The sequence below is a fragment of the Lissotriton vulgaris genome, chromosome 4_1 (genome assembly GCF_964263255.1).
Source record: "Lissotriton vulgaris chromosome 4_1, aLisVul1.2, whole genome shotgun sequence".
NCBI classification, from domain to species: Eukaryota; Metazoa; Chordata; class Amphibia; order Caudata; family Salamandridae; genus Lissotriton; species Lissotriton vulgaris.
The window spans coordinates 224,457,098-224,473,361 of record NC_141691.1 but is presented as its reverse complement, the minus strand read 5'-3'; the positions used below and the strand labels follow the sequence as shown (position 1 = coordinate 224,473,361).

The window sequence follows — 16,264 nt, the reverse complement described above, 5'->3', positions numbered from 1 at the left end:
CAGTGATGTAATTTGAGATGTCATCAGTGATGTCACTAACCATGTCATGAATGATGTAATATGTGACATCATCAGCAGTGGATTGCGGGTGCGCGATATATAGTTAGTGCAACTAACTATATATGGAATTTCAATGGTTTTGTGTGAGTAAAATAAGGTTTTGTAAATGCAAATTCCTAACTATATATGGTCTATAACCTATGGTTTTTTCTGTGAATATATATATACATACATATATATATATATATATATATATATACATACATACACACACACACACACACACATATACATACAAACACATACATATAAATATACATAAATATACCCCTTTCCTCAAGAGTACTTCAACCTTGAATCACCAATTCTACTCTGCATTTTGTAAATGCTCCCAGTTGTTTTTGGGGGGTGGGGTGGGGGTGGGGGGGGGTCTTGGGACTGACTAGACAATATTTTAGACCCACCATGATGCTGAAGTTTCTATTCTATTTTTGTCCTCGCTTTACCAGGGTGGGCATGGCAAAACCACCTTTGGAATGTCACTGGGACTTCTAAAATAAATGGCAGCAGGCTTATGTATTACTTTATTTTTTAACAACCACTTCACTCAACAACACAGGTGACAATACAATTACATAACTTGACCTTCACTTGATGGAAATCACCAGACCTTTGATTGAGGAGATTATTTAAATCCGGTCTCATTATCTACGCCGGCGTAAAAAATATTTCTACCATTATTTTTGTTATTCCGATATAATTATCCAAGATAATTGTATCCTGAGGTAATGAAGCAGAAATTAGCAAATCACATCAGTTCATAGCTCTGGTAGCTACTCCTATCCCCAGAAGGGCGACTCATCAGATAAATAAGAGAAATTGAGAAGGAACTGCACCCTGTTGAGAAATAGTGTTAATTGGTCTTATTTGGCTTTCATACATTAATAAAGTTATCTGAAGTGATCATGCCATCCTTAGTCTCCTTGGTACCGCTTAGTCTCCTGGACATTTTCCTTTGGTCTCAAATGATAAAGGAATTTTTCGTAGGAGTTCCAATAGTCATCGTCAGAGACCTAAGAGAGCTGAGAAGCTTTGCACACGAGATGGCTGCACAAGTCAGGACCACCTTTCACTGTGAGACCAGTGATGAGGGCACTATTCTGCTGTACTTCACAAAGACAACAACTAGAGAACTTGGGGCTGGATTCTATCTGGAGGAATTAGGATACAAGTGGACAGCCCGGCATTGGCAGGTGGAATGTAGGGTTTGATTTTATTGAGAAGCTTCAGATTGAGGAAGGCACTCTTTGCAGAGTTCTTGATGTGGTTGTTCATGGTTAGTTTTTGGTCAAGGTTGATCCCTAGTGATTTTACAGTTTACCAGGGTGAGATTACCGTTGAGAGCATAGATTGCTTTCAGCCACTATGATTTGCGGGTTTTCTTCTTTATTAGAGATGAGGAGGATTTCGTTATTTTCCTGATTGAGTTTAAGGTGGCTTGTTGATAGCCATTGTTGAACTTCTCTGAGAGTATTGTTGAGTCTTAGAATGTCATTAATGGAGGAGGTTTCCAAGCAGGTCTGGGTGTCGTCTGCATATAGGGGGAAGGGGATGTTGGCTTTTTTCAGAATGGTGGTGAGGGGTTCCATGTATATGTTGAACAGTTGAGGGGAGAGAACTGATCCTTGGGGGACACCTCTTGACGGGGAGTAGGTCGGACGTAACGGATTTGATTTTTATCCTTTGGGAGAGATTGTGAAAGAAGGAGAACCATTGAAGGACTACCTCGTCTGCACCTACTCAGTCTTTGAGAGCCTTGATGAGAAGATTGTGATCCACTGTGTCAAAGGCGGCCGACAGGTCTTGGAGGATGAGTAGGCAACAATGGCCCGTGTCAAGGGAATTGAGGATGTCATCCACGATGTTAAGGATTGCTGTTTCGTGCTACAGCCTTTTCTGAAGACCGATTGGTGTTGGTCTAGCAGATTAATATTGTCCATTTGTTGTTTCAGTTGACGGAGAACACATTTTCTGAGGATTTTGGCAAGGAAGGGAAGATTGGAAACAGGTCGGAAGTTGTTCAGGTCGCTGGTGTCTAGGCCTGGCTTCTTCAGAAGTGGTGTGGCTTGGCCGACTTTGAGGCAGTCTGGTATGATGTAGGTTTTTAAGGAGCTGTTTATGATTTCACACCACAGAGGTGCAAGGGAGAGTTTCAGCTTTTTGGCCATTTGGGAGGGTATAGGGTCAAGGATGAGGGCTTGGAGGAGGAGATTAAATTGAGAATCTCAGCTTTAGGGATGGGGTCGAAGGATTTCCAGGTTTTTGTTGGGCGCCAGCTAGAGGTAGTCTCGATTGTTGGGGCAAAGTTTTTGCCGGCAGGAAGGAGGTTGGTATCAAGTGGTAATTCAATCTTGATGATTTTGTCGTTAAAGAAGTTGGCGAAGCGGTCATATAAGTCTTTGGAGGCCTGGACTTGAGTAGTAGAGGACTTGGACGTTTGTTGCTTGATGATGTTAGGGAGTTCTTTTGGTCTGTTTTTCGCATTGTCAAGCACAGTGCAGAAAAAGTAGTTTTTTTCATTATTGATATGTCTTTTGTACTTTCTTCTTGCTGATTTGAGTTCTTCGCAGAGGCTAGAGGTAGGATTCTTTCTCCAAAGACGTTCTGTGGCTCTGAGTTGCCTCATTTCATCGTTGATGTCCTTGTTAAACCAGGATCTGGAGGGGATGTTCCTGGATTTTTTCAGTTTCAGTGGGGCTAGTTGGTCTAAGATGGAGGACATGGTTGTGTTGTAGTGGGATGCGAGTTCTGTAGTTGAGAGGCCGACAGGGGAGATGGGCAGGAGGGTGCTTATTTTTTCTTCTAAGTCAACTGTGTTAATCTGTGTTAGGTTGCTTGACCTTGAGAGGGGGGGGGGTTTGGATGGAAGGTTGGCACATGATCGGTTGCAAGATGTGGAATAGGATTAAGTGGTGGTCTGACCAGTTGACCGGAAGGATGTGGTCTATTGTGATTGTGTTGTGTTGGGCGACGATGGCATCCAGGAGTTCCCCTTTTCCAAGAGTTTCTTTTAAGCTGTGCTAGATAAGGTTGTTGGAATGTAATAGCCAGTTCAAATTTTGTTTGGAGCGCTGTTTTTAACATTCCAGTGGAGGTTGAGGTCGCCCAGAATTAGGTTGTTGCTATCTCGGAGAGAGCAGTGGGCGATCAATTCTGACAGGTGTTCCGTGAACGTGACGGTGTTGCCTGGGGGATGGTAGTGTAGTAGATTGGTGTTACTGTTTTTGATGGTGGCAGTTAGGCATTCGAAGGAGTTGCAGTTGTTGTGATTGATTGCTAAACCTCCGCCTTTTTGGTCTTTTCTATCTTTGTTGATGATGGAGAAACCCGGGGGTACAAGCATATTCATGATTGGAGGAGAGGAGTCGTTGAGCCAGGTCTCTGTGATGAAGGCTATATCTATGTCATGGTTAAGGATGGATTCAGCTAGCTCTGCGGCATGTTTAGTGGCTGATCTGCAGTTTATGATCATGCAGTTAGTACAGGGAGTCTTTTTTTGGTTCAGTTGTTAGTGAAGCAGTAGGGATGTTGATAAGAGAGGCTGAGGGTCTAGGGGGTTTCGTAATGGAGTGCTCACTTCTGAATCCAGTGATTACCTGAATCGTGGAATGCAGGATGTGAGTGGAGGGGGTGGTGTAGGAGGAGGCCAGCTCGGTCATTTCATCAGAGGACATGGCTTCCATAGTTCTATTCGGTCTCAGGTCATGGATCGAGAGGGGGGATGCGGTCCAGCTGGGATGCGGGGCCTTGGGAAGCCTATGGTGTGCGAGGTTGGGGAAGATCGGAGTAGTGTGAGTGCTTAAGGGGGGCTTATGGAGTGTCGCGAGGTTGCTTAGGATGTTATTCTGGCCCTGTATTATAATAGCCACTTGGCTTTCAATAAGAGAGAGCCGGCGGCCCGTCTCTTCTTGAGGAGGGTGGGTTGCTTCTGGGTAGGGTCTTCTCGGCGAAGAAAAGAACAGACACTGTTGTGCTGTCTTCTGGTAGTAGTTGTGTTGTAAGTTTGGGTTATGGGATAAGGCATAGGGTGAGGGGGGGGGGTTGGGTTGTGGTAGTGGTAGTGGTTTTCTTTTGCAAGTGGGTATAGTGAGGTGATTGGGAGACTTAGAATGGGTATTGAGGTCGTCCGGTAATGTTTGGAGGAGGTTATGCACAGGGGGCTGTTCCAGAGGATAGACTAATGCAGAAGGTGACGCCTTGTTCTTGGTGGTAGAGGTGTTGGAGGAGGTTCGAGGTGGAGCGTAGGTGATTGGGATAGCGCGAGCAAGAATGCGGAGGGTGTTCTGTTGGGGGACTGGTTGGCCGGGTAAACCGGGAGCGCTGGGAGGGGGTCTGTGTGTGTGTGTGTTGTTAGTCCGTAGGGAAGAGGAGATCAAAAGCCTCAAGGTTGGCATTGTTAGCTTGAATCAGGACAGTGCCGTTGGAGTAGATGGTTACAGAGGTGTTTCCACAGCGCTGCAGGTGGTTAGGGGAATTATAGTTTGCAGCTGTGGGGAGTATTGGTGGTTTTGGTAATGTGGAGTTGTGCTCCAAGGATGGAGTTCCAATTGCCTGGCCTTTCCGTGTGAAAGAGGAGGTCCATTTTTACTTGCCCTTTGGCGGAGCAGTGATATATTTCAGCAACTAGTGATTCAGGGTATTGCCTGATCAGTTTGTGTTTTAGTTTTTTTTTTTTTTGCTTTGGGTGAGAGGTGGTGGGGGGGAGGGGGAAACTGATCGAGAAGGAATTCGGGCCGTGCCGCTTTATGTAGGGTGAGAAGGGGTTGAGAGGTTTTCGTGGTAGAAGGCATTTTATCCAAGTTGGCGGTGGGGTTAGTTCCTTTCTGGCTAGGTGTGTTATGATAACACAGCGGTCGGCGAGGGTAGTGGCGACGGATGGGACTGCTAGCGGGGTCAGATCGCTTCTATATGTATTGGGTTAGTTGGCTGCTGACACGTGGTCTTTGGGGGTAGGGAGAGAGTGGGAGCAGTGGGGCATGAGTGAGTTTTGTTTCTGGAGGGGAGTGGGCCAGTTACTGTTGTCTGGCTGTTAAAATTACGATTTATGTGACCAGAGTCTAATGGGAGAGCCCTCAGGGGGTCAGGCCTAGTGAATAGATGGGCGGTGCAGGATAAGGATGTGGCGGGCTAAAGTTGCAGCAATGCTGAAACTGCAGCAGGGAATTAATGAGCCTGCCCTCAGGGACAGTGCCTCATCAGAGGGGTTAGCAGGAAGGAGTGGAGCTACGGTATCTACATGGAAAGAGTTATCACCTATGCAGGGGGTCAGATTTGTATTAAAGAGAGGTGAGTCCCCAGTAATGAGGTGAAAGGGAGGCAATCCAGGTGAAGGGGCTCACCGGCGCAGTCTGGACGTTGTGAAGCTCAAGGAAGTTTGTAGTGCATTTTTCAGGTTTCCTTAGTATTAGCTTGGAGAACTTTGGTGGCCTTGGCAGTCTGGGCTCCCTTGGGACCTCTGTGGGGTGCCCTTGAGTTGTGAGCAGTTTATTCAGTGGGTCAGGGTCTCAATGTGCCCACATGGCGGCCATTTTTTGAACAGGCGCTGTAGAGCTTAGCAGTAACTTAAAGACTGCTACCTGAGGTCTCCCTGATGTCGGATTGAGGAACACTGGCGGTCGAGGTTCTCATGTGCCCCGTGCAAGGTGACAGAAGATTGCTTAAAGTCCGTTTCCCGGGAGTTTTTTTTTAGTAATGGTCCTCCTTATTGTCCAGGGTGGGGGGAGGATTCCAAGTCCCGGGCTTTTGGGACTGAAAGGGTGCCCTTAAACAGAGATCCATTATTTTCCCAATGTTAATGAAGCGGCTATTTTTTGGTCAGGCACTGCAGGGCTCTGGAGTCTATGAAATCCAGCGGTCTGAGGTCCCCATTTCGCCAGAATCAAGATTGAGGCGGGTCGTGGCTCTCGTGGGCCCCCAGCAGGGTGTCACCGAATTGTCTGCAGCCCTTTCGTTACAAGTTATTGATCGAAGCTGACCTAACTATGCAGCCATTTTAGGGTCAGGCAGTACGGAGCAAGTGAACAGCTCGCGCTCCATTTCCAAATCAGAGTCAACGTGGTGGCCGTGCATGGGAAGCGGTCCGTGGAAATCAAGCGGCTCTTATGTGTACGCTACAAGGTGAGAGCAATTTGCCTGTAGCCGAGAGTTTTATTTTTGTTTCCTTCTTTGGACCTGTCCGGACTATGCAGCCATTTTGGGGTCAGGTGGTTACTGAGCATAGGAGCAGTTCGCGCTCCGTCTCAACAAAATTGGATCTTTGTGATGGCCGGGTGCGGGAGGCGGTCCCTGGGGCTCGAGGCAGGTCGAGACTCTCCGGTGCACGCTTCAGGGTGCCACCAGATTGACTGCAGCCAAGAGTTTTCTTCCGAGCAGTCCTGACTAAGCTTCCAGTTTGGGGTCAAGCGATGCATAGGAACAGCTCGCACTCCTTTTTAGGTTTTGCCTAGCCAATGCGTTCGAAGTACGCATGCGCTAGGAAAAACCTAATGAGTATAGTATGGGGCTTGGAATCCGCCCCGGTCTTCCATTGGCTAGCTCCATAAATGGAGGCTAGCCATTGGAAGACACGTTTGTCCGTCAATGCAGGACCAGATTCGGGGGCGTTCCCGAGAATTTTTGGCTTTTGGCGACGTCAGCCGAAAGCCTGTTCTCAGGAACGCCCCCGAATCTGGTCCGGCATTGGAAACACCGGAAGAAGATGTCCGGCCCGCCGGCTGGTTGTGGGCGGGGCCGGGAGGACGTGGTTTCCGCTTCCCCCTTCCTTAGGGAAGCCATTGCCTGCCTTGCCGGTCTCCCGTGTTGTGAGGGAGACAGGAGATGCTGCCCGCAGTGAAAAGCCAGCCCGAAGGAAGCAGCCGTGTGCCTCCAGCCAGGGCCGCGCTGGGATTGGCCCAGCCGGCCGAGCCTCCGCCACGTCATCCGGAGGAGGAGTGGAGAGCAGGAAGCAGCCTGCGTCTGTCCCGAGGCTCCCGAGCGAAGGAGGAGCCCCGGGGAAAGAGCAAGTCCCGCTGCGGCCCCGGAGAGTCCCGAGGAGCGGGAGCTCTCCTTCTCCAGCAGCCGCCAGACCAGGTGAGTGGGGCAAACGTGCTCACTGTCGGCACTGTGCAGTACCGCCCTCAGAAGCGGAGCACGAGGACGAGACGTGGTGCTGCTCACCACCTGCAAGCACGGCAAGGACTGGCAACGCCACAAGGATGCGCCGTGTTGCCCTTACTTTCCTGTTCGTGGCGGCTATTTGCAACCCGTTGTGCCCAGAGAGCCCTGTTTAAGAGCCCCCCTCAGTGTACCTATGGCCTCTGTTCCTGTCTGCTGTTTTCCAGCTGAGCCGTTCCGTCCACTCCCTCTCCAGCTCGGCCCTTCTGATCGATCTTCTGTTGCAACCACGAGGAGCAGTGCTAGGTGGTCAGCCACTTATGTGATATTTGCGGCCCAGGAGCAGTCCCCAGTATTGCATACTCCCCACTCCTCCCAGAATATTCACTGACGATTGTTTCCTCTCTGTGGGCGGCTCTCGACCGTTCCCGCACACCCACCTCCAAGCCTGCCACCCAAGGCCCACTGTGTTGCTGCAGTGCGGGTACACGCCTCTGGCTGCCGGTGCTGCACTGGGGCGTATCTTCCCCTTCACCCCCCCCCCCGCACTCATTCACTTTATTAGTGCCACCAAAACCCTGCATGATCTTCCTCCTCCATTTCTCGCTGTCTGTGGTGTAGTTGTTTCCTACCCAGCAACCCAGTTCTAGGCCTGGTCGTGCCTGTGTTCACTCCGCTGCGGGGTCTCCCGGGACAGCAGGGTGCACCAGTGGATGCTGCAGAGCTCAGCAGTCAATCCTCATAAATCCCCTGTGCTCTCAGTCCATGCAGGGAGGGAGTCTCAGTCATTCGTCCGGCATGGTCACGGAAGCTCTCCGCTCGCCTCCACCGCCGTCCTACGCTGCTGTACCTGCACCACTCGTGATCTTCTCGGTGAGCAGGCCCTGGCGGTTTCTTCCCTGCATCGAGGTAACAGCGCCAGCCCGGGCTGACCCCCGATCCCACCACTCTTCGAGTTCTTATCCCTGGAATATAGACCCATCAGCCAAACCTCCCATGTGCATGTAAGTTGTCTGCCAGTATATGTGAACAAATGACATGTGACCTCTGCCCCGTATTGTAGAAATGAGGGACATGACCTCAGCATATGTAGCACATCAGCGTCTAGGTGATGACAGCAGGGGCAGGTCGCGTCCGACCGAAGGAAATAACTATTAATTTTGGGTGTAATACGAAGATCTCTTGTACAGCACATAGAAGCCACGGGCGTTGCTATGCTTCTAAGAAGTGGTACCTCTGGGCGCTATAAATACCACGAGCAAAACAAATAGAAATAAAGTGCTGTGAGGCGGTCGTGAGGTGACGCGCCGCGCTGTGCAAGAAGCAGTGACTAAATGAATGCTGGCCAGCCTGGGTGGTATGGGGTGAACTGGGGTTAACACTGCCCCTCTCATGCCAGGCAGTCACTCCTCGCCTTCAGTCATTATTGTGACTTTCCCCATCCCCTTCTCTTAGCTCCGTCATTCCCCCCCGTGGCTAATAACTATCTCTCTTCGTGCTTCCTTCCACTGCAGCACCTCTCTCACCTCTCCTCCCTCCGCTAATACCGACTGCCACAGGTCCCTACCTATGCAGCACCAAGCCACCCCCATTCCGTCCCGGCTGCCGCCACTCCCAGTCCTACTGCCCCACCCCCACTACCTTGTTTCCCCTGTCCCAATCTTATCTTACTGCCCACCCCCAGTCCTTCACCCTTACTGCCCTGTCCTCTCGCAGCCTGCCCACTCCCAGCCTGCCCACTCCCAGCCTGCCCACTCCCAGCCTGCCCACTCCCAGCCTGCCCACTCCCAGCCTGCCCACTCCCAGCCTGCCCACTCCCAGCCTAGCCTGTCCCCTCCCTGCTTTTTCCCAGCCTGTCCTCTTCCAGCCTGTCCTCTTCCAGCCTGCCCTCTTCCAGCCTGCCCTCTCCCAGCCTGCCCTCTCCCAGCCTGCCCTCTCCCAGCCTGCCCTCTCCCAGCCTGCCCTCTCCCAGCCTGCCCTCTCCCAGCCTGCCCTCTCCCAGCCTGCCCTCTCCCAGCCTGTCCCCTCCATGACCTTCCCCAGCCTTCCCCAGCCTGTCCTCTCCCAGCTTGTCCACTTCCAGCCTGCCCTCTCCCAGCCTGCCCCCTCCCAGCCTGTCCTCTCCCAGCCTGCCCCCTCCCAGCCTGTCCCCTCCCAGCCTGTCCCCTCCCAGCCTGTCCCCTCCCAGCCCTCTCCCAGCCTGTCCCCTCCCTGCCCTCTCCCAGCCTGTCCCCTCCCTGCCTGTTGTCGTGTCCCGGCGGCAGCAGGCAGCAGGCAAGAGCGTGCACTGCGTCCCCGAAGTAACAGCCCTAAAGCAAGCAAGAAGTACGCCCCCTCCCACTAATCCCTGTTAGGTAGTGGAAACTGTCCAAACTGGGGTGCAGACAGCCCCTCTCACCTTTCGGCCTGGTACCACTGCACCAGCCGCACTACTTCCCTACTGACCGTTCTCCACTTCAGCCCCGTCTAAATTACAATTCCTGCTTGTGACCCTTTTGCCTGCTTGCGCTTGTTTTCGTGACCCTTTTGCCTGCTTGTGCTTGTTTTCGTGACCCTGTTGCCTGCTTGTGCCTCCGTGTGCCCCTGTTGCCTGCTTGTGCCTCCGTGTGCCCCTGTTGCCTGCTTGTGCCTCCGTTTTCGTGCCCCTGTTGCCTGCTTGTGCCTTCGTTTTCGTGCCCCTGTCGCCTGCTTGTGCCTCCGTGTGCCCCTGTCGCCTGCTTGTGCCTCCGTGTGCCCCTGTCGCCTGCTTGTGCCTCCGTGTGCCCCTGTTGCCTGCTTGTGCCTCCGTGTGCCCCTGTTGCCTGCTTGTGCCTCCGTGTGCCCCTGTTGCCTGCTTGTGCCTCCGTTTTCGTGCCCCTGTTGCCTGATTGTGCCTCCGTGTGCCCCTGTCGCCTGCTTGTGCCTCCGTGTGCCCCTGTCGCCTGCTTGTGCCTCCGTGTGCCCCTGTTGCCTGCTTGTGCCTCTGTGTGCCCCTGTTGCCTGCTTGTGCTGTGTGGGTGTGTGTGGAAGGCTCTGTGTGGGTGTGTGGAGGGCTCTGTGTGGCTGTGTGTGTGGGGGGCTTTGTGTGGCTGTGTGTGTGGGGGGCTCTGTGTAGCTGTGTGTGTGGGGGGCTCTGTGTGGCTGTGTGTGTGGGGGGCTCTGTGTGGCTGTGTGTGTGGGGGGCTCTGTGTGGGGGGGCTCTGTGTGTGTCATTTGCGAGAGATAAAGCTAGTGGCATTGTAAATGACAATGCCATTTATTTATGTTAGAAAAAAACAAATAAAAATAATGTCAAGAGCAATGCCAATAGCTCTAACTTTAACAAAGGCAAAACCATTGCATTGTAAATGCTTGTTCCTATAGGAGTCTTCAGATGACCAGTTGCGGGGAGCGGTCCGTATCCTGAGCTGACCGTACTCTTGTGGTTCCGAGATAGGGTGTCCTGGGATCAAGTGAGGGCTGGGAGTCACCGATCACCATTGAGGCATCAGTTTCAATCCAGAAAGGTGTCGGCAGCGATCCTAGTCTTCTTCACAAGGTGATGATCTGTAGTCGATTCAGGCTTGTCCAACTTGGGACTTAATCTGGTGAGTACTCTTTCCTCCTTGCAGGGGATGGCGGGGGGGGGGCAACATGGGTTCTTCCTTCAGTGTTGATGCCTGTGAGCTCGATTTAGGACAGACAGGGAAGAAAAGGAGTCTCTGGTCCCTTCTAACAAAACGACACAGCAGGAGCTTGATCTCTGCGTTCGTCAAACTATCTAAGCTTGGTTTGGAGGGTTGAAGGCAGGCCATGCTCACTTCGGTATCACCCTTCTTACATTAGATAACTTGCAGCCACAAACAGGACATCAGTCTAAAAAAAGATGCAGAGAAGCAGAAAGAGACCGAAAAATGCAAGAATTGGGTCTACTTCAAAGGATAAAATAGTAATGTCCTAAGACATCGAGTGACAGCAAAAAAATCCTGTTAGTGGATAAGCCAGTCGACTTTGAAGAACATGCCAAGGAGCGGGCAAACAGGCTGCTTCTGACCCTACTGTGTATGATGGCACTTGAGGAGCTTTTTTTAAGAGCCTGTTTTACACTCAGATTACAGTCTGTGTGAGGAGCACGATTTCCTGAATCATCTTTGTAGTCCGAAATACATTTACAATGTGAATGCTTGCTTCTGTGTTATGGTGTACTGCTGTGCAGTTCTAGTCTTGAAACTGCTTAGGCCATGGTCTCTGGCTTACAGCAGGAATTCAGTCTCGTTCCCCAATTTCAATATCGGTTTAGTAAGGGGACCCACAAATTCCAGAAGAGATTAAGTGGGAGGCCACATAAGACCAAATGTTAAGAACCAAAGTTCTACAGCATAAGACTATTAGAGAGAATCCTCTCATGATGGAGCTCACAACGAATGGGAACATTGGGTGGGGAGCTGGGGGGCTCAACAATTAAGAAGGGCATTATGTATATAGCAGAGGTTCTGATAGACCAGAGGAGGACTCTGTCTCATTGCTCACTGACATCCGAATGTCAACCCTCTCTGACTGAGCGTGACGCTTTGGACGCGCCACTTACTATAGAGGAACTGGTCCGGGCGATCGGGGACCTCCGACCGGGAAAAGCACTTGGGCCAAACGGCTTGCCAATATAACTAAACAAACTCGCACCTGGGTGCCTCAGTCCTCACCTAAAGCGTATGTTTGAGGAGAGCAAGGAGCAGGGTATTTTACCTCGTGATCAGCGCATTGCTACGATAGTGGCCATCCCCAAGGAAGGGAAACCAAGGGACTCCTGTGCCTCCTACAGGCCCATATACTTATTAAACGCAGAGCCCAAGATTCTAGCCAAGGTCCTCGCAAACTGGCTCAAACCTGTCCTGTCCATACTAGTCCACCCGGATCAGTCTGGCTTTATGCCCCACCGGAACACAGCGCTCAACCTCCAGAGGGTACACGGAGTGCTGGGAAGATGCCACAACATCCAGGAGGACGCGGTGGTGCTGTCTTTAGACGCAGCAATGGCATTCGATACTCTCTAATGGCCCTATATGATGGCGGTCCTCTGCAAAATGGGCTTCGGCCCGAATTTTATAGGGTGGGTGCGCCTCCTCTACTCGGCCCCCCTGGCCCAGGTTTCTGTAAACAATAAAGTCTCTGAAATATTTGAACTAGGACGGGGAACGCGACAAGGGTGTCCCCTTTCGCCCCTCCTATTTGCCCACTCACTGGAGCCTCTGGCCGCCTGGATCAGACAGGACCTGTCCCTGAAGGGGATACGCTGGGCAGACGGGTGGAAGGATAGGATTTCCCTCTACGCAGACGACATCCTCCTTTACCTAACAAGACCTCGCAAGTCCCTGATGGTGGCCATGAATATTTTTGCAAGCTTCGGGAAAAACTCAGGCTACAGTATCAACTGGAGCAAGTCCATACTCTAAGTCCTGCGGGGTGACACTCCCGCACCCCCCCGAAACTGCACGATCGCGGTGGCCACGGAGGGGTTCCGCTATCTAGGGATTTTTATCTCCAAGGAGAAAATCAGATACAAGAGAAATCTTCTTCCGCCCCTGCAGCGATTCAAAAGAGACGCTGCCTCCTGGCAGAAGCTCCCACTATCCCTCCTTGGACGGGCGGCACTCTTCAAAATGATGGCATTGCCGAGGTTCCTATACGCCTTACAAAATTACCCAGACTTAGTCCCACACACCTATTTCACGTCCATTGAGGCCACGCAGAGGAAGTTGAAGTTAAAGGGTTTTATATAGCGCTCTACTACCAGGCGGTTTCTTGGCGCTGCAGACGGAAACTGAGGAGGGAAGGGGGTGAGCATTAAAGAGTATAGGCAGAGGAAAAGAGATGGGTTTTCAAGGCAGCCCCAAAGTCCAGATAGGAGGGAATGGACGTAATTGTCAGAGGAAGTGAGTTCCAAAAGAGGGGGGCAAGTGTCGAGAACCTGGAGCCACCCGATTTCTTCTTACGAAATCGGGGGACAAGGAGAAGGAACTGGGTGGAGGACCGAAGATTTCTAGCAGGAACATATGCAGTGATCTTAGATCTAATGAAAGCAGGAGCAGTGCCAGCTAGAGACAAAGGTCACACATCCCAGCTTGAAGAGTGAGCGCTCATTGATGGGGAGCCAATGTAGAGTCTTGAGCACAGGGGTGGTATGGCTAGATTTAGGGAGACTAAAAATGAGGCGAGCCGCTTGATTTTGGATGAGCTGCAAGCGATGGCATTCATACGCTGGGATGCCCGCCTAAAGGGCATTGCCATAATCTAGGCGGGAAAGAATCATTGCAGAGACAACGAGTTTGAGGGCTTCAACCGAAAAGTAACGTGAGACTTTAGGGATGGTTCTAAGGGAGAGGAAGCACGAGGAAACTACTGAGCTAATCTGGGGGCGCAGAGAAAGATCCTGGCTAACCTTGATGCCGAGGGTTCTAACGGAGGCAGAGGGAGGCGGGGGGAACGAAGGATGGGGGGCCAATAAGCAGAAGCCCAGGTGTTAGAGGGAGCACCGATAAGGACCAGCTCGGTCTTATCGGGGTTCAGTTTAAGTTGGTTGAGGTTCATCCAGTTGTAGATGAAAGTAAGAGTGGAGTGAACCCTGGAAACTGAAATCAGGAGAGGAAGAGAGATTGAAAATAAGCTGGAGGTCATCGGCGTAATTGAACGCCGTGACCTCCATGCCCTGTAAAGCAACAATAAGGGGGTGTATGTAAAGGTTGAACAGAAGGGGGGAGAGGGAGGAACCTTGGGGTACCCCGCAGGAGACGGGGCAGATAGGTGCGAGAAAACCTTCCAGTCGAACAGCCTGAGTTCGGCCTGCTAAAACAGAGGTGAGCCAAGTCAGGGCCGACCCCTGTAAGCCGGCACCCCTGACACGGTCGAGAAGGATGGAATGGTCGACCGTGTCAAAGGCCGCAGACAGATCGAGCAGGACTAAGGCCTGGGGGGAATTAGTGTCGGCACTACATCTGAGCTCATCAACCACCGAGGACGACCGATTCCGTAGAGTGTACAGGTCGGAAACCGGCCTGGTGGTCATCCAGGAGCTGATGAGCCTCAATATAGGTGGAGAGTGAGGAGGTAATATGGCTCTCCAAGATCTTGCTCAAGAGTGGAAGGAGCTAAATGGGTTGAAAGTTGGAGGGGACAGTGGGATCGGCACCGGGAGGGAGCTATTGTGGTCTGGAATGCCCCGCATATCCCTTCAGAAATTGACTCTAGGATGGTTCGACGGTGGTATAGCGCTCCCAGACATGCGCAAATATTACTGGGCTGCACACCTCTCAGCCATTAACCAGGACACCTACTGTGATGGCAATGATCCAGGATATGGAATGGATCGCTGGCTTTTACCGGGCGGCAACTTTGTAGCGGCACTCTACTCCAAGCCGGGGAGGTACCCACTGACTGGGCTCACGCTGCATTCTGTGCAGTTGTGTCAAATTGTGCAACGCAAACTAGAATGGTCTAACACCCTCACGATGGCCACCCCTTTAGGGTCTTGGAAAGACTGGGAACGCTCGGCCGAACCAAAGGGTTCCGCAACTGGGACCTCATAGGCATCTCACACGTTCGGGACCTGTGGGGCCCGGACGGGGTGGTGCCCTTTGCCTCGCTCCAACCCACCAACGAACTGGTACACTCGGAACACTTTAGGTACTTACAGGTTAAGCACTTCCTTCAGGCTAACATCCCCGTGGGAACACCACCCCCAGACTCCTCCCCGCTAGAAGATAGATTTCTAGATGGCCACCTCCCCGAACATGCCATATCCCTCACTTACAAAAAGATCATTAACAACTCCCCAGACCTGCTACTCCCCCTTAAAGGGAAATGGGAAGCCGATGGACTGGAAATAGACGAGGAAGAATGGAGAATAGCACTTGCCTCCCCTAAGGAGGTCGCCATATCGGCCAGACTCCGGCTCATCCAGTTAAAAATCTTACACCGAGCTTCTCTCGGGAACTAGGCTACAACGAATGGGCTGCAGTGAGGATGAATGCTGTAGGGGGAGGGGGGGTGAAGAGAGGTGGGAACCTACTTCCACATACTGTGGGAGTGTCCACTATTGAGGGACTTCTGGGCCCGGGTGACCCATTGTATGCAAGAGGTGTGGGGAGTGGAGCTCAGGCTTGAAGCCAAGAGGTGCCTGTTAAACATATGGGAACCTACAGACCTGCCACCCCGAAGGAAGTTATGGGCGACTCTTGGGTTTGCAATAGCCAAAAGAAACATCGCTAGACTATGGGGGGGGGGGGCAGACCGGCCCCCTAGAGTGGGCCTATGGAAAACTGACATGGACTGGTGCATGCTTCAGGAAAAAACAGTGTACGTGGCACGGGGGTGCCCGAAGAAGTGGGTAGAAATCTGGTCCAACTGGAATGAATATAGAGGCAACATCTGTGTCCCTCCCCGGATTGACCCGATTGACGAACCGCTTGCACTGTGACCCCAATAGAATTTGCCCTGAATGCATTATAACAAAGATTATGTATGTACTGTGACTCCTTGCACTGCAAATGTGGATAATGAATGTACTGACTGTACTGACCACTGCCCTTTTTCTTTGTTGTTAATAAAAAGCATTAAAAAAAAAAGAAAAAAAAAAACAAGGGCATTATGTGATGCAACATTTGCCTCTACACCATGATTTGTGGTTTTATTATTGGTCAATGCGCTCTCCTGAACAGCATTAGCCCTACTCTCTTATCCGAATTAGAAACACAAGAGAGATCTTCCTCAGTAGGGGAAAACCAGGTCCATCAAGAGTTGAGAAAGGGTACTAACTTGCCAGCTTTAAATTATTGGGCAAGCAGACTCCTATTTCCTGTGAATTCTCAAATATGTTGACCGAGTATCATTTGGAAGAATTTGGAGCTATTGACTGACTTCAAGAGGCGTCATTACCAAGGGAGTATAGTACAGCAAAAAACTGGTATGGACTAATTTATGAAATTTGATTATGTGGTGTGGTTGTGAGACCTCTGTATGTGGAGCAAAAAGAGGTTCTAGTAGCTCGGCTGTTTGCGAGAGCTTCCGGCGATGGGACATGGGGAATCAGTACAGGACTAGGCACCGCCTCAACATACTGTGATTCTCAGCCAATTCAAAACTCTACATGCCTTAAAAAAAA

At 51.3% G+C, this 16,264-nt stretch overlaps 1 protein-coding gene across 2 annotated transcripts in view; it reads right to left on the bottom strand.

The window, feature by feature from the left end:
• UPF3B (UPF3B regulator of nonsense mediated mRNA decay) overlaps positions 1-16,264 on the bottom strand; it is a 183,662-nt gene that overhangs the window by 85,079 nt on the left and 82,319 nt on the right. The gene's annotated exons all lie outside the window — the stretch shown is intronic.